Source organism: Tachypleus tridentatus, chromosome 13 (genome assembly GCF_004210375.1).
Source record: "Tachypleus tridentatus isolate NWPU-2018 chromosome 13, ASM421037v1, whole genome shotgun sequence".
Classification (NCBI taxonomy): domain Eukaryota; kingdom Metazoa; phylum Arthropoda; class Merostomata; order Xiphosura; family Limulidae; genus Tachypleus; species Tachypleus tridentatus.
The window spans coordinates 56,695,978-56,717,917 of NC_134837.1; the positions used below are offsets into that span (position 1 = coordinate 56,695,978).

Below are 21,940 nucleotides of genomic sequence, written 5' to 3' on the forward strand. Positions count from 1 at the left end.
CGCCCCCACGGCTGGGAGGGCGAGCATGTTTAGCGCGACGCGGGCGCGAACCCGTGACCGTCGGATTACGAGTCGCGCGCCTTACGCGCTTGGCCATGCCAAGTTGAAAATTGGTAAAACAAAAATATGCTATTTTATGTTGATTTTCAGATAATGATGTTTAATTGTATCACATGTTGTATAAGATAAATATAACATATATCTTTTTAATAATACATTTCTAGAGAAATACAGAAATAAGAACTTACAGTTATATAGTTATTCACTTAAAATTATAACGTTCAATTAATTCTAATATTTTAAGTTAATTTACAATCTTAAATACGTTTTATATTTATCCACTTGAACTTACTTATATAGGTGAATTTGGAACTGCACAAATATTTTTACCAGGAGCGTAGATTTTTTACACCCGATGAGAGGAAGGGTGGGGGTGATTTTTGCAACCACTTACGTGGTATGTTCAATTTGCAAGTTGGTAATCTCTGATTACGTGAACCTGATAGCTGTAAACATGCAGTCACAGAGTAATCTTGTTGCTACGATACTTGCATGTACACTTAGGCTTACTGACTGATACTTACGAACTATCGCTTAGATCGAAAAGCTTAAAAAGCTTAGAAGCACGCCTATATCAAAGATTTACATTATGGCAACTGAAAAAGCCTACATTTAGGCCTACTTATGTAATTCGATTGGTAAGAACACGAGAATCACAAGAACAAACACACTATTTATAGGCCTATGATGCAATAAAACAATTTAACACACCAAACTGTAGGGGGGATGACTGTATGCATCATACCCCCACCTAAAATGAAGGGGACGTATACCCCATCCTCCCAGGATCTACGCCCCTGATTTTTACAGCTGCACAATTTGCAATCACCTCACACTAGAGAAACCCCTGATTATTGCTTCACGTCACTAGAGCCTTTCGAGTTGTTTTTTCGTTGTTTTTATATCCAGTAGTGTGTGGAACGCTCTAGATCTCTGAAGGGGTATAAATACTCGTCGAAAATATAGTTCAATATACATAGTTAAATCTAGACTGCGTGATTGTAAGTTTAACTATAAAGAGCATTTGGAGGCAATTTTTAATTGAAATTATCACAGATTGTATTGTAATAACAGAGTAGAGAGAAATAACTTGTCAGTTGTGTTCTAAAGTAATTGAACCAGCTTGTGTGGACTTTGACAAAAAGGAGACAGTTACTTAAAACTCTTGGATACAAATGTGGTAACGAATAGTTACAGTTGTGAGTTTAAAAGGAAATTGTCAGAGACTGCATTGCAATAACAGAGCAGAAGGAATACCTCGTCTTGTTGAATTATGTTTTAAAGTAACTAATTGAGCCTGTGTGAGCTTTGATGAAAAAGAGACAATTACTTAAAGCTCTGAATACATGTGTGAACATTTGTATATGCATTTGACTTGTTTTAATATATTATTTTAAAACAATTGGACTGTGTACTGTCTGTTTATTGTTGAAATTAATCGCCAACAAATCAAAATCACCCACTGTAAAGAATCTGGTCCATATATAAAACATCTTAAAGGAATTTGACTGTCATTCTTATATTGCAATCATTGTCTGAAAGTATGAAGCGAATTTTTGTGTCATTGGGCAGCAAACTCGGTATTTTTTATTCACAGTCTGGGCACGCTAGGCCACGCACAATCCCTACATATTACTTTAATTGTAAGAGTGTTAATTTTAGTAGCAGGAAGAACAGCAGTAACTATTATGCAGAATTAGAGCTGATATCTGGCTTAAGTTTAAGAAGCGACTTAGCACAAGTTTAAGAAAGTAAAAAGTGGATATTTATGTCGGTACTGTAATAAGTTAAATATGACGAGTGCAAGATGCTAGTCAGATCTATGACCAGGAAACAATTCGTTATCAGAGGAAGATCATCTGACAAATCCTGAACTACAATGAGAGAACTTACCAGTAAAAAGATACCACAATAGGGTTAAATGTCTCATAGTGCACTGGTCACTTAAGTTTCACCACCTAGTAAGGACATATTACGGCACTAATACATTTTGTAAATGATCCCTTCCATGGGTGAGTTCACCAAAAATTAATGATCTATTACAATATGTAAACAGGACACAAGCAAGTTAGCTGAGATTTCTACGAGATAAATTTTACGCAAACGCCTAAACGCTCATAAGTGTGAAAAAAAATTACATTTTCGATAATCATGAAATGTTCACCTGTTTAAACTAAAGGGAAAGGAACCACTCCGGATGTTTCACATACTACATTAGCTACAGTTCATGAAAACTTGGAGCACTTTAATCTTTGTGATTCATATAAAAGAGAAAAGACTGTATGAGACTAGCTATATAAACACAGGTTAAATTATTGGTTATTTGCCTTTCAGACTTCACGTCTCATTTAAACATCAAATGACTCAGAAAAACGATTGAAATTGTTTAATAACAATGGTTTGCCCTGTCAAAGACATTATATTTCAGTTTTTTCTTCTTATTTTTTGATTATTTAAAGTACTGTTCTTATTATTGTAAAACCGCTTTGTACAACACCTCAAAGTACAACTTCATGGCAGGAGCTTTTATTGGCTATCTTTACCACCCTGTTGCGTCACTCTAATGTTTATAGGCGATAGGAAAAAAGTCTCAAAACCTCGGGCCCAGCATGGCCAGGTGAGTTAAGGCGTTCGACTTGTAATCTGAGGGTCGCGGGTTCAAATCCCCGTCGCACCAAACATGCTCGCTCTTTCAGCCGCGGGGCGTTATAAAGTTACGGTCAATCCCACCATTCGTTGATAAAAGAGTAGCCCAAGAGTTGGCGGTGGGCGGTGTGTGATGACTAGCTGCCTTCCCTCTAGTCTTACACTGCTAGATAGAGACGGCTAGCTCAAATAACTCTCGTGTAGCTTTGCGCGAAATTAAAAAAACAAACAAATTCATAGCCTCATTGAGAAAACACATAAAGACAACATAATAACGTGGTGACAGCTTTTATTATTTTTGACAAAGTAATTATTCAGGTGGAATTCAGATGCAGTGAAGGACAATGAGACTTGATTTGATTAAACATAATTAATAATTATTGTAGTAGAATGATAAGAAAACTGGATGAAAAGCCAGTCAACGTGGAAAAAAAATGGTGGAGTACTCGAAAACGAAAAGGTTTGAACACATAAAATAAAGGAATTCTATTATGCATGGCCATGTAGTTAGGGAGCTCTACTCACAAGTTGTGGATCGCGAAGTTTGAATTTCCTGTCCTATCAAACATGCTTGCCCTTTCCACTGTAGGAGCATTTTAATTTGGCAGTTGTTCTTACTATTCTTTGATAAAAGAGAAGCCCAAGAGTTGCCTGTGGGTGATGATGACTAACTGCTTTCCCTTTAGTTTTTCATTGCTAAATTAGAGATACCTAGCGCAGATAGTCCTCATGTAGTTTTGCGCGAAATTGAAAAACAAATAAACAATTATGCAACGACAATAAACAACTCAAATCGGACGTGAAAATATGTAGGTAGAATAGCAATAACTAGAAAAAGTAGCCGAAGAAGAATAAATATAGACATTTTGGATTCAAGACTTGGATCGTGATGATTTTATGACAAAAAATTAACTTCATATTTTTGTGAAATACCGGAAAAAGTGATGTATCCTGCGGTGGAGAGTTTTGAGTAAAAATGTGAGCAAAATTATAATCTGTCTCAGTAGCATGTTGTTGTCTGATTGGTTACTTTATAATTCACGAGCAGGTGATCTGGCTTTCTGCCAGAAATATAACGCAATGATAATCACAAACCGCCAAGCAAGCACGAGGTAGTAGTTCAAGTGCATAAAGATCGTTTCTGTATTTAATAAAAATCAGAATAGTTTTTTTCAACATAATGCAGCTTATCTTCAAAAATTTGCATAATCTGTTATTGATTACGTTTCAGGTTAACGGTGATCTGAGATAGAATCTAAACATATTTGTTTTGGGTATTGCTATTAGAAGTGACAAGGTAAAGTCGTGGCAACGAGGCTGTTCTTATTTCATCGTCAAGTACGTAAGTAGGAAATGTTTTACTTTTTACGATTACTTATATTTTTATAGCAATAATCCTTGATTTAAACATTTAAAGAGGATTAAAACCATGAACCCAAATGCCCCATACGATACTGGTTGTATTTGAAAAGAACATGTTGAAATGTAATCTTAATATGGAATAATTATAGTAAATTACCTCACACTTACAAAGTAACTTTGCTACGACCTTGTTAAAACCTGTTGGATGAAGTAAATAAAATACATGTGGTATCAATGTAGTGTGATATCTTGTTTTTTAATAGAACATTGTTATAATATGTATTACTTAAACATTTATAACGTGGCAAAATACTTATGAAGAAAAACTTGAATATCATACTAGTTTTATTTCATGAGTAATCTGCAGCCTTTTTCAGGCGTAACTGAATAAAAATTATTTTTTATTTTCGTACAAGTACTGCTTGTTAACCTTTCTAATTTCATACACACATGACACATTTATTACATCTTTTAAATTACATAAATAACGCTTGGAAAAAAAACATTTTTTAGTTAAAACCAAATGTATGAACATATTTTAATGAAAAAATTAATTTATTTAATACATTACAGGTTTTTGTGTTTGTGTAGTTGACACAGACGTATCTTTAATATATGAGCATCGATAACTGATTCAGGTGATTTACGATTTCTTTTTGGAAAGGTTATTCAAATTGCGACTTTTGATAGAGATAATCACAATGTAAATTTTGGTGCAGATGAAATACGATATAATATTTTGGGAAAGATGAGTCACAATATAATTTATTGGTAGAAAGACACAGGGTATAAATTACTGACCCAGATGAGTTATGATGTAACGAACTGGGAGATGTGGAACGGGATGAAAATCGTATTGCAGATGATTCACAATATAATTTATTGGTAGAAAGACACAGGGTATAAATTACTGACCCAGATGAGTTATGATGTAACGAACTGGGAGATGTGGAACGGGATGAAAATCGTATTGCAGATGATTCACAATATAATTTATTGGTAGATAGACGCAGGGTATAAATTACTGACACAGGTGAGTTATGATGTAACGAACTGGGAGAGATGGAACGGGTGTTTGTGTTGTCTTTGACCGTGTACAGTTTTGTGTTCGGCTCACTGTAAATCTTAGCCATGTGTTGTGTCATGTCCGCGCTGTTTCGTGTGTGTGTGTTCAGTGCGGTGTAGGTCGGTATGGCTACGGCCATCCGGCCATACTCTGTTCGGCCGCAGTCTGCCCGCTTCGTGGTGCCACGCTACCCTCGGCGGTCATTAACGCCGTGAGCGCTGCTGTCGGGGTAGCCGAACTGAATGCATCCAGCATTTTGGCAACGGATGGTATGTGGCGACGCTGGCGTCGGCCTCACACGCCCGTTGCCTACTGGACCAGGCAGCTTTCCCTTAAGGGACCAGCATGTGCACGTGCAGCCAGCTGGGCAAAACATTAAGTGGATCACCCTCTAGTCGGCCCCCTTCGAAATGCCCCAGGACGTGTTGATGGTGTATCGGGCCGTGCGTAAAATATAGTATGAGACGCAGCAGTCGTGCCCGAACGTGTGCACAGGGAATAGGCGTGTCTGCATGAACATGAGGACGCCGGTCCCGAACTTTATTGTCGTGAACGGGTTCTTGGTAATGTGCAATTACCCGGGTATGCGTCGTCTGTGTCGCCGCTGCGACCAGGAGGGCCACCTGTTGGCAGAATGCCAAACCCCGCGGTGCGGGATATGTCTGGTATATGGACATGTCGATGAGTCGTGTAATGTCACTTGTAGTATTTGTAGTGGTGGCCACACGCCCTCGCGTTGCCCGAGGCGTGTGGCAATGTATGCCTCAGTGGCTGCGGGACCGCCGACGGTTGCGCGGCTCAAGCGGGCGGGGGTGGCTGCTCCTCCTCTTGAGTCATCCACTGCGGCTGTGGGTGGGGTCCCTGAGGGGGTGCCTGTACCGGCAGCTGCTATGTTTGGGGAGGGTGTGTCACAGTCCCCTGAGGAGGACTGCGTCTCGCCCGCCTGGATCGTGGAGGCTGCATCCTATAGGGAGGTGTGTGGTGCTTTGGGTGCCGTTCGGGTGGAGGGGGCCTCTGAGGAGGCTTCAGCCCATCCATTGGTTTGGACAGGGCACCTGTGGGGGTTCTAGCTAGCCCAGGTGGCCCTGAGCCATCCCCTGTCTCCCTGGAGGCTCAGGCTTCCCTGTCAGGTGGTGTGGGGATTGGAAGCTGTGTGGGCACCCACGATCCTGCAACCCCTGTCAGTGTTAGGGAGGATCCCTCTGAGGAGGGCCCTGCCCCCTGTTCAGGTTGGGTCAGTGGGGTTGTTGGAGGCTCTGAGGAGTCCCTGGCTTCCCCTGCTAGCGCAGCTGAGGCTGGGGTTTCTGAGGGACCCTTGGCACTAGCTCTGGGGTTGGTGGTTGTTCTTCCCCTCCCCGAGGTGCAGACCCCAACACTGGACGAGCTGCTGTCACCCAGCTCGTTTGCTAGTTTCCTGGACTTCTCCACTTTTTCCTGTATCTCTGGACTGAGTGAGGACAGTGGGGAGGTGCAGGGGCCTTGCAGCCCCGTTTTGTTACCAGACTTCGGTCCAGATATCCCTCATGTGCAGTGGCGGTGGTCGGATGTGGGTGGCTGCTACTGCGAAAAGGGGTTGGGGTTGGGTAGCCTCAAGAGGCCGCACGCCCCCTGTCCCCGTCAACTTGGTCAAAGCAGCAGCATCACTGATTTCTCCCCTCTGATTGGTTGATGGGTTTTTCCTGCCTTACTTTAAACATCCAAGGGATACATAGCATTGCTAAGTAATTCTACGCATTCTCCTTGTTCAACCGCTTTGCAGTTGATGCCATATTTTTGCTTTGCAGGAGACTCATTTTGCCTCTTGGAGGAACCATTTTCCTCTTCCTCCTGTTACCTTGTCCGTGCTTTCTGGTCGTTTGGCACTACACGTTCGCGTGGGGTGGGGATCCTCTTCCACCCGCATTTTAATGGGACCATCTTCGCATCACATTATGATGCTGAGGGGTAGGTAGTATACGTTGATGTTGTTGCTGGGGGTTGTAAGATTCGGCTCGTCAATATCTATGTGCTTGCCTGGACTGGGAAGCAGGATGCCTTCTTCTCGGGCTTGGACAGGTTCATGTTTACACAGGCCGATATCGTCCTTTGTGGTGACTTCAACTGCATTTTGAATCCTCACCTCGACAAGATTGGGGTGAACCTATTTCTGGTGATCAGTGTACATGATCTCTGTGTGCAGTGCCATAGGATTTCAGCTTTTCCGATGTCTGGTGTGCACTGCATGGGTCTGCTTTCGTGGCTAGCTGGACTGATCAGGGCATTCCTTGTTGCCTTAACAGGTTCTATGTGACACCTGGCTTTCGGCAGAGCCTCGGTGGGGCTGCTGTTCATTGTGTTGGGGATGTCTCGTTTTACGTGTCTGACCATCAGGCTTTATCACCACATTCCAGGATTTTGTTCCTGTTTATTGGGGTCCCAGTGTGTGGAGGCTCAATGTATCCCTCCTTGCAGAGGATGAGGTTGGAGACGCTTTACTTGCTTTTGTTTGGGAGCTCTGTTCTGTCGAGTCTGTCACTGGGTCTTGGTGGGTGGGTTTCAAGGAAGCCTGTGCCTTCTTGCTGCGGCTTTCGCGGGCCCGCCGCCTGGCATTGCGAGGCAAACAGGACACCTTGGCTGCCTTGCTTCGTGGTGGACTGATGGATTGCTGGGTCCTCTCGAACATTGAGACACTCCATCGGGATATCAATTTGGATTATTCCAAACTGTTTTGTGCAGCGAGCGTCTCTAGTCTGATCGAGTCACTCGATCTCAGAACTCCACTAGAGTTCTGCTGTGCAAGGCACGGGAGATGGGTAAGACCAGAAACATCTTCATTCTGGTGTTGGAGAATGGTCAACTGTCATCTGACATCTCCAACATTCTGCCTCGGCTACTACCGCCGTTTATTTTCGGCTTCACCCGTGGACGAGGGGTTGTGGGATGACATTACTCGATTTTTGCCCTCCCTCGACCCTTCCTTTCACGACCTGCTGGTGAAACCCACCAGCTTGGATGAGTGTTGGTCAGCCATACGGTCCATGCCACTTGGTAAGTACCCTGGGCCAGATGGGCTGCTGGTGGAATTTTACAACCATGTGTGGCATGTTGTTGGACCCTCTTTCGTCAGGCTGTTTAAGAGGCGGGGTCTCTGCCACCAGGAACACTGGATGGGCTGACCACACTTATCTGTAAGCATCCCAGCCAGTCAGAAGATCTTTCCTCGTGGCAGCCCGTTTCTCTCCTGAATATGGGTGCAAAGATTGTTTCTAAGGTCCTGTGTGCCTGTTTGAGTGCAGTTATGCCTTCCTTGGTCCACTGCACTCACACATGCAGCGTGCGGGGCAGAAGTATCCAATGAAATATGGTGCTTCTCAGGGACCTGTTCAATTACATCATGGATTGGGATGTCCCGGCAGTCTTTGTGTCCCTCACTCAGAGCAAAGCTTTTGATCATGTTCATCATGGATTTCTGTGGTACGTTCTGGAGAGGTGTGGCCTCCCTCCAGTTTTTGTCTGGTACATGCAAGCCTTGTATGCAGCTGCTTCAAGCAGGCTCTTGGTCAGGGTTTGTCAGGGCTGCCTGCTGTCCCCAATGCTTTATGTGTTGGTTAACAAGTGCCTGCTCTCTCATCTGTACTGCTCGGTCTCGGTGCGTGGCCTCCAGATAATGGGGGGGTTCGTGCGCGACATACGTCATGCACGCGGACGATGTGAACCTGTTCCTCGAGAATCTCACATTATTAGGTTCAGCACTGGCTGTCGTCCATCGTTACTCTCGGGCCAGTACCGCCCAGCTGAATATATCCAAGTCTCGTGCGCTGGGATTTGGCAAATGGGCCTCGTCCGCCGACTCCCCATTTGGTCTGGATTGGACCCTCTCCCCAATCACTTGCTTTGGGGTTCGTTTTCTCGCGGGCCCTGGGGGTGGTTCAGCGTGTTGGTTCGGCGGTCCACGATTACCGCTTCTGCCCTGTTTGATAGGATGAGGTGGTGAGGAGTAGAATCCTCCCCTTGGTCTGGTGCCTGGGGGCTGCCCTTCCTCTGGATGACTGCACTGCACGGTCCATTGAGTGCCGTGTCTATGCCTTCCTGTGGGGTGACAAGCCTGAGGCCATGTCTCGGATCAGCCTCACGCTACCGCCTCGCAGGGGTGGTCTAGGCATCCCACGTGTCTGTACACAGTGTCTTTCCCTTTTCCTGTCTACCACCTTTTCCTTTGGAGGGTCACCCTTGTTGCCACCTCGCGAGATTCTTGGTTGGCACGAGGCACAGGCTCTTTGGTGTTCCTTTGAGCCTGCAGACACCTATGTGTTTTGACCCTCCTACTTGGTATGTTGACGCTGCTGCGGCGATCCGGCGGTGTCGTATTGTGTCTGCTAATGTACCGACGGACTCCCGTTCTCTCAACTGGCTGCTGCTCCCTGCATGTACGCACAGTATCGAGCAATACCACCCTGCTGTGCTGTGGGACGTTGTTTGGGGTTGCGTTGCACTGCACCATGTTGATTGCTACCTCCAGGCTTTCAACTGATGTGTGGTGCATAACATTCTGCCAGTGAGGGAGCATACCTACCTGTGGAACTCATGTACAACTGAGTTGTGTCTCGTGTGTCACACCCAGGTGGAGTCTGTCTTGCACAGGTTGGTTCTCTGTCTGACGTCGGCAGAGATCTGGGAAAGGGTTGCGGGCTTTTTCTGGGTCCCATCGCTCTCGACGGAGACCATCCTGTACCATGTCCCAGTCCTTGTTCCCAGCCACCTGGCCTTGTGCTTTCAGTATACGCTTACTATCTTTAAGTACGTCATTTGGCTTGCTCGAAACAAATTGGTTTTCGAGCAGGGGCCGGTGTCGTACTTTTCATTACTGGGAAGGACCAAATATCGGCTGTTGCTCCACCTTGAGGCGGACTATCAGCGCTTGGGTTCCGGGACGTTTTACCACTTCTGGCAGCTGGACGTCTTGCCCCTTTGTGCATTGGTGGGGGCTCGGGTGAAGGTCGGCTTCTGAGGCGCCCTGCTTTCACTCTCGCTTCATGTGTTTTTGTACATATTAGTGTTTGTATGTATTTCGTTTTTTGTAAATATTCATGTTTGTATCTATTTAATGTTTTTTATATTAATGTTTGTTTTTATTTACTGTTTTTTCGTTTGTATATATTCATGTTTTTCGCTTGTTTATATTTCATGTCTTGCCTTTTTGTCCTGTTTTGTTTGTTGTAAATAAATTCAAAATGAGAGCAAAAGAGCTGTCTGACGCCTTCAGAAAGAAAATTGTAGCAGCTTATGAGTCTGGTAAGGGATTTAAAAAGATTTTGAAATCAGCTATTCCACTGTCCGGAAAATAGTCAACAAGTGGAGGGCTTTCGCAACAACTGCCAACATGACCAGGTCTTGTCGTCCAATGAAGTTCACCCCGAGAGCAGACCACAAGATGCTAAAAGAGGTCTCCAAACACCCTAAAATGTCATCACGGGATCTACAGCAGGCTCTGGCTACTGTTGATGTGAAAGTGCATGCCTCTACTATCAGAAAGACTGCACAAGTGTAACTTGCATGGGAGGTGTGCAAGGAGGAAACCTTTGCTCTCTTAGAGAAACATCAAGGCCAGACTGAAGTTGCCAGATAGAATGTAGACAAAGCAAAGACCAGAACTTCTAGAATAATGTTTTTTGGACAGATGAGTCCAAAATTGAATTATTTGGACACCAGAACAGAGGACATGTTTGGCATAAACCAAATACAGCATTCTAGGAAGAGAATCTCATACCAACTGTGAAGCATGGAGGTGGAAGTGCTATGGTTTGGGGCTGCTTTGCTGCAGCAGGATCTGGACAGCTCACAATCATAGAATCCATCATGAATTGTACTGTGTATAAGAGGGTACTTGAGGAACTTGTGAGTCAATCTCTACGAAAATTAAACTTGAAGCGGAACTGGATCATGCAACACGACAATGAGCCAAAACATACCAGTAAATTTACCAAAGACTGGCTGAAAACTAAGAAATGAAGAGTCCTGGAATGGTCGAGTCAAAGCACAGGTCTTAATCCCATTGAGATGCTGTGGGGTGACTTGAAATGGGCTGTACATGCAAGAAACCCCTCAAACATCTCGCAGCTGAAAGAATTCTGCATTGAGGAGTGGGGCAAACGTTTTTCAGACTAATGTCAGAGACTGGTAGATGGCTTCAAGAAGCGTCTTACTGCAGTTATTTCAGCCAAAGGGGGTAACACTAACTATTAGGGGGTAGGGTATCCTAACTATTTCCTCAGTTAGAATATGTATTTTTTTAGCATTACACTTACAGAAGATCTTGAAAAGTCTTTTTTCAGTTTTATTTGCTTAGTTATATTCCTATAATCTCTCAGTATTGTTAAAATTGAGATTAAATATCTATATATCCAAAAATGTTATAAAAAATACACAGGCTTTCATAGGGTGTCCCAATTTTTTCACATGACTGTAGATTAACCATGATTTAATTTATTGGCATAGCTAGGAATCATTGGTGATCATGAATTGTTTTGTTCAGTTACCTTACATAAGATAAGATTTATTTACACGTTATGACCACAAAGAGATTTATTCCTATAAATACCGATTTTACGAATATATGACAGTAGTCTGTTTTGACTACTAAAGTAGCCATCAGTAAGATAAAGTTTTGTCTGATTAGTGTAAATAATTATCTATGCTGTTTTCTGGTCCAAGTGGTTATTCTCTCAGTTCGTTTAAGGAGTTTCTTTTTCGTTAATTTCAGAGGAGAAGAGTAGAAGAATTACGTTGGTTGTCTGAACAAAATAATTTAATGCGTTAGTTCTTTGACGTATTTGATTTCTCAGATTTTAGATCCGTGAAGGACACTTATTTATATGTGAAAAGTACGTATGATGTATTGTCCCCAGCTATTAACTTAGTCTGATTCGTTCTAATTTTATGATGCACAGAAGATGAAGTTCTGATTTACCGAGTTTGCTATTTTTATGTATCATTTTTTACATTCTATCTACTACTCTCAAACTTCAATCATTATTTGAAGCAGATATGTATGTGTCACAATATTTTTGTTATAGAGACCTCTTGTGGAGTGAATACAGGTCTTTCAAAGACATTAATATTATATTCTGTATACTTGGAACTGGTACAGTTGTTTCTCTCAATTATTCTTTTATTCACATGGGCGTTAATAGTTTTGAATTGATAAATAAGACTCCAGATGCAAGGCAATTATTCAAGAACACCCACAGCTAACTTTTGAGGTACTCTTGTCTGAGCGAATAATAGGATTTGACCATCACTCCTATAACATGTAAATGATTCTATCGTAAGGAAAGTGTTTTGTAGCAGCCAGTTAATAATCATAAATTCAGTATATTTGTCGGTTGTGTAAATAAACACACACACACACACACACACCAAATTGTTTGTTAGGAAAAAAATGATATTCTGTAAAATAATTTCTATAAGATGATTAATTGGTGAACGTTAACTCTTGTTAGAATGATGTCAGTTTTGTCCATTCCTACCTTCTTGTTAAGAGTATCATATATAAGGGAGAATGTTCTGAGAGCGAAACTTCTCTGACCGACTTAGTCTCAGTGCAGAAATATGTGAAGCTACAGTCGTAATGACTTTCTGTGTACCAAATATGATTCCCATTATCCATTGGTAGAGATGCCAACCATTACGATTTTGGTGTATACATTACGACTATACGCTCATACAGACAAATATTACGACTTGTTTCAACTCTCAAATTATTATATGATATAGGCCTATAAAATAAAGTGATAAATTGTTCCCCATGGCTTGAAAGGGGTGAAAAGAAAATTTCTAGTGAGATACAAAAAAATTTTGATTATAAATAAAAGATACAGTCCAAATGGCTACTTGCGATAATCATGTTTGAGCTTGAAATAATAAAAAATATTTGTATCTCCGACGTCTACCAATAGTTTGAGTGCGGTGCTTCTACATACTGGGTACATGGGGAAATCCATAGTTACGTCATCAGTGCTTGTCAACCAATCAGCGCTCATGTAGATGGGTATTTCTCGTTTTCTAAGCAACATAGAAACACCAATGCGATCGTTCACAAGATGTAAAAAAGAGGTCTCGTTCACTAGATTGTCTTGTTTCTGGCAAATCTAAAAGGACTGAAACTGTGAATCAAAAATTTAGGAAAGAGTATAGTGCAAAATATCTGATGATTACATCAAATGCTAGTGACAATCATGCGTTTTGTACAGTTTTTCACATCGATTTTTCTGTAGCGCATGGCAGGATAAATGATTGTTCCAGAAATACAAAATCGGCATCTCGCCAACAAAATGCTTAGGCGAAGACAAAAACGATGCAGATAACGACATTTATGAGTAAGAATTCAGAATATGAAAAAGAATTCCAAAAGAATTTTTTAAAATTTATTTATTGTTTGTTTGTTTTTTGAATTTCGCACAAAGCTACTCTTGGGCTATCTGTGCTAGCTGTCCCTAATTAAGCAGTGTAAGACTAGAGGGAAGGCAGCTAGTTATCACCACCCACCGCCAACTCTTGGGCTACTCTTTTACTAACGAATAGTGGGATTGAGCGTACATTATAAAGCCCCCACGGCTGAAAGGGCGAGCCTGTTTGGCGCGACGGGGATGCGAACCTGCGACCTTCTGATTACGAGTCGCACGCCTTAACACGCTTGGCCAAATTTATTTATTAAATACACAAAACACATTTATAAATGAGCAGTTTGTAGCAGTAATAAATAATAATAGTTATAATAATAATAATAACAATAATATAATAATAAACTTAGAGACATTGGTCAGGCCTAGTAGCTGCAAATGATAAAAGGCTCTGTCTACAATCATTACGCTCAGTCATTTGAAATAGTTGGTATTTCTGCATTGGTGAAGTTAGTTTTTAGTTTGCTTCTGATGTTTGTTTTACAGAACTTTATTGTTAATTTCTTACTCTTTAACTAATTGGTAAGTAATAAATGAGGTAGTTAAATTCACCGTTCAATGTATCACAATATCAGTATGATGTATACTTCTTTTATTTTAATTACGGCATTCCTTTTGTTAAAGGGGCCTGGCATGGCCTAGCGCGTTAAGGCGTGCACTTCGTAATCTGAGGGTCGCGGATTCGCGCCGAGTCGCGTCAAAATATACTCGCCCTCCCAGCCGTGGGGGCGTTATAATGTTACGTTCAATCCCACTTTTCGTTGGTAAAAGAGTAGCCCAAGAGTTGGCGGTGGGTGGTGATGACTAGCTGCCTTCCCTCTAGTCTTACACTGCTAAATTTGGGACGGCTAGCACCGATAGCCCTCGAGTAGCTTTGTGCGAAATTCTAAACAAACTTAAAACTTTTGTTAAATAGTTAGAATTCGAGTAGTGGGTATTTAGACTTTGTATACTATAATATGACAGTTGGGTTCAGTAGCCAGCATCTAAAATGGTACTCCACTCTCCACCAACCCTATAAAATAAACAGAAACATTTTAAAATACAATTGATGTAAGCTGAAAAATGTACATTTAATGAACAACTGCAAACTTATAATGTGAAACGTAACAAGTTTTTGCAACTATCGGAATTTTACAACAGTTATTTTACTTCTTTCATACCAGGTAAGTTGTTTTTTGTTGTTTTTGGAATTTCGCACAAAGCTACTCGAGGGCTATCTGTGCTAGCCGTCCCTAATTTAGCAGTGTAAGACTAGAGGGAAGGCAGCTAGTCATCACCACCCACCGCCAACTCTTGGGCTACTCTTTTACCAATAAATGGTGGGATTGACCGTCACATTATAACGCCCCAACGACTGAAAGGGCGAGCATACTTGGGGGTGACGGAGATTTGAACTCACCCCCCTCACTGTATGAAGCGAGCGCCCTAACCACCTGGCCAGCAATATTGTTATAAAGAGAGAATGTGATAAAAACTAGAGCAATACAAGGTGTATATGTTTTAGTGAATCAAACTATGACGACGCTCGTGCTGAAGTAATTTTAAAGTATAATTTTATTTTAATGTAGTTCCATTATAAAAGTATATGATTTAGTTTTTTTAAATTATAAGATATTAAAAAAGGGCTTACTTTAACAGTAAATTTAGCTTCATAATGTCCTATAGCAACTTGAACTAAGCACCGTCACTGCCTAGCGAGTCGTTAGAGAATCAATCATGTATCGTTTCAATAAAATTATTTTAATTGGCATTAGAAGAAGTCCGCATTGTCTTCCTATTTGTATCAAGCATGAAGCGCTACTTATCACAGGGATCAAAGTGATAATTTAAGCGTTATAAGCTCTGAGTTTTACCTATGAGTTACTGAATGCGAAATCTTTCTTACTGATGATAATAATAAAATCGAAGAAAATTATATTATAAATATCGGCAGTCCTTATGTGTGGATAATTATCTGATAGCCTAGAATTAACTAAGTTGGTGAACTACTTCAAGTTTTTCCTGCTTGGTTTATTAGATTATAAATGCTCTTTTTTTTTTTTCATGCAAGGTAAATAGGAATATTTTTTTTTCTTGTTCGTGAAGTCAAATAGAAATACATAATGAATCTTAGAACATTTATCTTTGATTAATTAAGAAGCACATGATGAAGAAATGTAGGAAAGTGAAGGATTATAGGGATATTTATGTCTCATGAAATAGATTCAGAGATTTGTTAGTACATTGCAAAGATACGTGGCATAGTTCTCTTGGGAAAAGTTAGAGAGACTTGTGCAATGAGCTTTGTTATAAGAGAAATTTCAGTGATATATGGCATAGGATTTATGGTAAGAAAAGTTACACAGGCACAGTGGTATAGGCTTCGTCTAAGAGAAGTTATGAAGGTACGTGACATAGGTTTTATTATAGTAGACGTCGTATGTATGAATGTGTGGTGCCATGGACGACACCTTGTATATATAATCAAGTTAACAAACTTTATTCGCCTTTTTTATACTTATATTACTTATCTCAAATAATATAAACAATGTTAATTTGTATTGATATTCTGTTTGCAAGAAAGTTACTTGATCTATGAATTCATTCTGTTACGAAATGATACATCATAAATTTGCCGCAAAGTGAGGCAAAAACTGCTATTACACCAAGTAATTTAATCGACTTTTCAAATATTTTTAGGCCATCCTTGGCCTGATGGGGTTAGAGCACTCGACTTACAATCTGCGGGTTGCAGGTTTGAATCACGTCATCAAACATATTGTCTTTTCAGCTGTGGAGACATAATACTGAGATGATCAATCCGTTGACAAAGATTAGCTCATGAGTTGATTGTAAATGGTGTTGATGAACTGCCTTCCCTCCTTTTTACCTCTTTAAAATTAGGGACAGCTAGCGTAAGTAGCTGTTGAGTAACTTTATGTGAAATTCAAGAAACAAGCAAATAAAATACTTTTGTTGAATAACGTGCGAATGTACATCAATTTTAACTCCAAACATTTATTATATATACAGTTTAAATATGAAAGCTTATATTAAGAATATTTGTTTTTGAAACTCAGTAAAAGGATAGTTTGTGCTGTAACTTTGTGTTTAGTTAAGTTAAAAGCTACAGAGCAGGCTATTTGTGCTGTGCTCACCACGGCTACTGAAACATGGTTTTATTATTATAACCCTTTAGAGTTATCGGTGAGCCACAAGGGAGCAAAACTATTCTAAACGGCATTTTAGGTGGGAGATCCACCCGTTTCATTGCTTTTAGTGAAGATGGTATGTGTAAAACTCTTTGAGAATATCACGTCCTTCCTAACCCACCAAAACTTTAACTGATTTGGTTTTTCGTTAGGAAGATAAAATTTTATCATTAGGTAAAATACAGCTGCACATCAGTCGACTGGAGTTACAAAGTACATTCTTAACTGCACACTAGTGTAAGTACAGTTGTTACATCTGACGTTGAACGTTTCACTCCAGAATTTTTGTGTGAAACGTTTTGTCCAGTACTTAGAGTTGTTGTAACAGCTTCGTGTAACCTTGTTTTATTTTTCAGTACAAAGTAAATTTCATGATTTTTCTGGTATACACAGGGTTTTATTGAAAATTCATAGTTTGAACAGAATTTATGGTTTGAATGTTGTTGTTTTGAAGGTACAAAAACATTCCTTATATTGACATATTATTAGCTGAGATGATCGTATGATTATAAGTGTGTTATTTTTTTTACAGATGTAAACAACATTAAATAATCCAAACGAAGTCATTCATCACAAAAACGTGCTGGTTGGTTATAAAGTCAGCAAGTTTTCAAAGATACATAAGAAATCGTTCCAGTCGTTTTTGGAAATAACATTAAAGGGATTTCAAGTGATTATATTCAAGTTAAGCAGGATAAAAGAACAGGATGGAACAGATAGTCACTATTTTGTCATGAGTAATGGAAGGCTGAATACAATATTACGTTTGGAACAACAGTTCATGTTGCTAGAGCTCAAACAGTAAAAGGTACGCAACGTTGAGGCAATACTTGTGGTATAGTGCTGCAGGAAAAACACAAGATATAAATTGTGTACAACAGTTGTCAAAAAACTAGTTTGGAAATTGGGACAGACAAGTAAAAACATGCACAAATAACAGCAGTTCGGATATTGCACATCATTGAAATCCTTACTACAGAATCCATCTTGTGTGAAAGCAATGTCCAGAATGTAACACATCAGTCAAAATGTGCGCATCATACACCGAGGCCCGGCATGGCCAAGTGTGTTAAGGCGTGCGACTCGTAGTCTGAGGGTCTCGGGTTCGCATCCCCGTCGCGCCAAACATGCTCGCCCTTTCAGCCGTGGGGGCTTTATAATGTGACAGTCAATCCCACTATTCGTTGGTAAAAGAGTAGCTCAAGAGTTGGCGGTGGGTGGTGATGACTAGCTGCCTTCCCTCTAGTCTTACACTGCTAAATTAGGGACGGCTAACACAGATAGCCCTCGAGTAGCTTTGTGCGAAATTCAAAACAAACAAACAATCATACACTGAAGTGTCTATTATACAATAAGGGTAATTATTGTTACGTATTACTATTTATTTGGGACGAGTCTAATTTATTATGTTACATATGTTAACGTATTACTATTTCAAATAATCGGAGATTTGAATTTGAATTTAATCGTTAATTAAATATTAATATGTATCAAGTTTATGATATTTGCCAACATAAATATAGTTTAATAAACAAACAAAAAAAAATACAATTTATAATAACGGTTATTACTAATAATTATTACAAATGATGGTTTATATATAATAGTTTTACAAACTTACAAACAACACTGAGAACTGAATCTTTTATCGACGTTCACGAAGAGCAAATTAATTCCTTGTTGATACACCTGTACACTTGTTTTGACTGCTGGCTAAATTTGAAGAACACGTAAATTTTTACCGGCAACAATATCTAATGTGCTCGTAGAAGTAGTAATGTTCGAAGTTAATTAACTGAAGTTAAACAGTTTGTAATATTTGAAATCCTACAGACAGATGAGGATTCTTTCTTCTGTATCTCTGTGGATAGACCATCCCTGAGTTGATATTATGTGCTCAAGTATCGAATACCACTGACAGAGTATAGGTAACAATAAAAATAACGACACTAACACTTAATAGTTGCTATAGTGATACCTCTTTACTATTTCTAGAAATCACTGGACTTTACTTCCGTGGTTACCTACGCATGTATGCAAAATCTTTCACCAGTTTATTTTATTTGGTTCTTCTTACATAGTGTTCGAAATACTCGAGTTGATAATCATCCTGCGTTTGTAGTTAACAAGGAATACTAACTCAGTTTTCACCTTTAGAAGTACTTTATGCAGCACATGGAATAAACGGCCAGGTCAAGAGAGCTCTAGGGTTCAACTGTAGTCTTCACTAGTTTTTATCTACTGACCAGAGAAAAGTTAGCCAGTTAACACAACCAACTGTCACAAGGGCTTCGAATCAAATAACTGGAGTGGCATTTTAACGCGTTCAAGGATGTATATGCATACTGTGTGATGGTGCAAGGCTTGGATCATTCCATAGCCTCAGTGTGTAGTGTGTGCATGTATATATAACACGCGCTCTCTCTAGGCATATAAGGCTCTTAAGTCACGATTATTATGTTATTTAATACAGTCTGAAGCATGTAATGAAATAAATATGTGTAATTCAGTTTCATTCCGTTTTATCTACATGAAGTTACGATTTATATTTTGATTTTAAGAAAACTTCATCCAGCGGGTTCTACATTTTAAAACGGGGAGCACTGTATCTTTAATAGCTCACTGTTTACAGAACTTAATTTTAGTTACTTTTAACTCTTTCGCTCATATTAACCCATATATATCCTTCCCCTCTAGAACACTGCCAGAAACACATTGTTTTAGCTTTGAATATAAAATTTTATATTATCAAGAATAAAGATCGTAACCCTAAACGTACCGGTGTGTAGTTTTAGATAAATAATGAAAAATATTAACAAATACGACATTTTGTTTTTATTGTGTATCTAAAAGTAAATGTTGTACAGGGTGGCCCGTAAGTCCCTTCCCATCCATATGTTATTATGTTATATTCAATTGCACATGTATTATAAATTTGTTTCTTTTTTTGCAGAGAAATATGGCCGATGTAAGTCCATTTACAGTTGAAAAGCGTATTGTGCATAATATTATGCGGCGAGAATGAGGGACAGCACATAGGTACACTGGATACATAAGATATATGGATGGGTAGGGACTTACGGGCCACCTTGTATATTGTATTATTCGCAATCTAGGCATAATCTTTCCATTTCAAGAGATATAAGCTTAATTGGATGGACGTTTCTTTGATAATACATTATTTCCATACTTAAGCTCATTAGCTCGTTTTGTAATACATAACCTGCTTGATTGTTGCTCTTTTTTTGAAGGGTTAGTTTATCATCCACTAAATCTCAATTAGACTATAAGAACATTGTTCAGTGATTAATTTTCTTTCCCCAGCATTAAACTAGAACCTTGTTTGGTAATTCATTATTTGTTTATTTAGCCTGTCGGAATTGTGTTTGACTTCTGTCTTTTAATTCATCACCTTTCTGTTTTAGTTGCTTATTACCTGGTTTGATTTACTCGGTTAACCATAAAAAAACATTTACTGGTCTCGCCTTAAGTGAAACAAGATAATTTGTTGCTTGGAAAACCTCCATTAGTGCCGGTTTTTTGTGAGCATGTCTTGATTTTCTGTTTTCTATAAAATTCCACCTACTGATAATTTGAATGTTTGAATTTAGTTAACCCTAAGTTCACTGAATGAAGTAGGGGAGTACGATTGTCAGTTGTTGAGGGCTTCTTGCTGTAACAAATGCGATTGAAGTTGTGTCGTTTTGAGGCTGAGAGTAATAAATAAATAATAGTTGAATTATTTGGAGTGAATGAATAAAACGATATTTTACTGACGTTTTTGCTTTCAATTAAGTGCCATAGTTTCCCTTTTATCAACATTCGGGGACATTGATCATGAATAACATGTTGATCTTTCATATAACAAACTGACGACCACTGAAGAGAAAACGTGAACATATTTTCAAACATAAATACTTGATAAAATTTTGTCATCATTCCGCAAGAATTTGACCTGTAAAAATAATACAGGTGAAAATACCACATTGAAGGGGGTTTTCTCAGTGACTTTGAATTGAATTTTGCACAAAACTATGCGAGGGCGATTTACGCTAACCGTCTCTAATTTAATAGTCATCACCGCCCATCGCTAACTCTTGGGTTACTCTTTTACCAACGAATAGTGGGATTGACCGTTACATTATAATGCTGCCAGAGGTAAGAAAGGTACAGCATACTTGGTGAGACAGGGATTCGTACACGCAACTCTTAAGTTGTGAGTCGAGCACCTTAGTCACCTGGCCATGCCGGGCGACTTCTTCAAACCATAACGAACAGTAATTTCTAAATTAGTTTAAAACACCCCGCATCTGTTGGCATAGATTATGTTTTACTTTTCACCTGTATTTGTTCTCTATCAATACATATTCACAATTTATTATTGTATATATTGTATGTATATACAGGGTGGCCCATAAGTCCCTACCCATCCATATGTTATTATGTTATATTCAATTACGCATGTATTATAAAGTTGTTTCGTTTTTTCAGAGAAATGTGGTCGGTGTGAGCCCATTTACACTTGAAAATGTCTCATAGAACATGGCGTCGCATAATATTATGCAGCGAGAATGAGGGACAGCATATAGATACACTGGATACATAAGATATATGGATGGGTAGGGACTTATGGGCCACCCTGTATATAGGTGTACATATACATATATAGTTATTTGAAGTTTCACATCTTTGTGACATACAAACAAGAAAAATAAGTTAGTATGTTTCCGTAGTGTGTGAATTTAAAACTTTACCACTTTGATTTAACATGAGAAATTCTTCCATCACCTTTTTGTTTTAACGGCTGTATCTGTTCATTTTACTCCTTTTCTTAGTTTTGTCATTTGGATTTTCTTTCACAAGACGAAACTGACGGTCTCAGCATCAGTTCCGATTCTTAGTTTTGTCATTCAAATTTTCTTTCACACGTGATTAGTCTGTAGAATAATAACGTGCCAGGGTTGGAGGATTCTTCTAACTTCGCTCCAAGTAAATTTTGGAAGATAATTATGCACGATCTCTGCATTAACTTTACCTTCTTTCCAGCTTGAATCACCACTGAGTTCTAAGTTTCCTCTGAAGATGCTTACGATTTTGTCATTTTTTTTTTATATCCAGTATTCCTGTGTACGATGAGATAGAAAATTTTACGTAAAGAAGTATGTTTGGTAGTC

General features: G+C 39.6%; 1 protein-coding gene across 8 annotated transcripts in view; it reads left to right on the forward strand.

The window, feature by feature from the left end:
• The first annotated feature begins 3,727 nt into the window (after positions 1-3,727).
• Positions 3,728-21,940, forward strand: part of LOC143238544 (metabotropic glutamate receptor 3-like) — a 38,571-nt gene continuing 20,358 nt past the window's right edge. The window contains exons 1-3 of one of the 8 annotated variants that reach the window (XM_076478882.1): positions 3,728-3,818; positions 3,938-4,048; positions 17,299-17,574. The gene's annotated coding sequence lies outside the window, so the exon portion shown is untranslated. The other 7 variants (XM_076478884.1, XM_076478878.1, XM_076478883.1 and 4 more) reach the window with 7 other exon arrangements.